The sequence below is a fragment of the Hippocampus comes genome, unplaced genomic scaffold (genome assembly GCF_001891065.2).
Source record: "Hippocampus comes isolate QL1 unplaced genomic scaffold, H_comes_QL1_v1.1 C16508710, whole genome shotgun sequence".
Lineage (NCBI taxonomy): Eukaryota > Metazoa > Chordata > Actinopteri > Syngnathiformes > Syngnathidae > Hippocampus > Hippocampus comes.
Window position 1 is genome coordinate 1 of NW_017833287.1, and position 488 is coordinate 488.

General features: G+C 41.2%; 1 long non-coding RNA gene across 1 annotated transcript; it reads left to right on the top strand.

Moving 5' to 3' along the window:
• The first annotated feature begins 27 nt into the window (after positions 1 to 27).
• Positions 28 to 388, top strand: LOC109508700 (uncharacterized). Its single transcript, XR_002166742.1, has 2 exons — positions 28 to 277; positions 359 to 388. It is a non-coding gene; the product is annotated as an uncharacterized LOC109508700 (long non-coding RNA).
• The last annotated feature ends 100 nt before the right edge of the window (positions 389 to 488 follow it).

Here is a 488-nt window from a genome sequence, read left to right on the forward strand (position 1 = left end):
TTTTTTTTTTTTTTTTAATTTGGTAGCTACCTTGTTATGTTATTCATCCATCATGAGCCTTCTCATTTTGATGCTTGAAGGACTACGATATAGTTCGACATGCTGCACGTCTGATGTAATATTAACTCTCGTGCAATACTTCACTTCATAAGAAATGTCCCTTGAAAAGAAACACAGTGCAGTTCCGCATTCTGCTTTTTCAGAAATAGATCTTGAGGGTGTCATTGAACCAGACACGGACGAGCCACAGGAAATGGGAGATCCGGATAATGTTGAGGTGAAATGTACTCCTGGGCAAATATGCAAACAAACTTGCATTTCAGTTATGAAAATGAAGTGTGTGCGCGCCTTCACTCAGGTGACGGAAGAGATGATGGACATGGCCAATGACAAGAAGATGGAAGCCATTGATGCTCTTGGAGAAGGTTCGTCGACATTAATTTGGGTCCACTGCACTTTCAAAATGCCAAACAAAATGGCAGACCCAC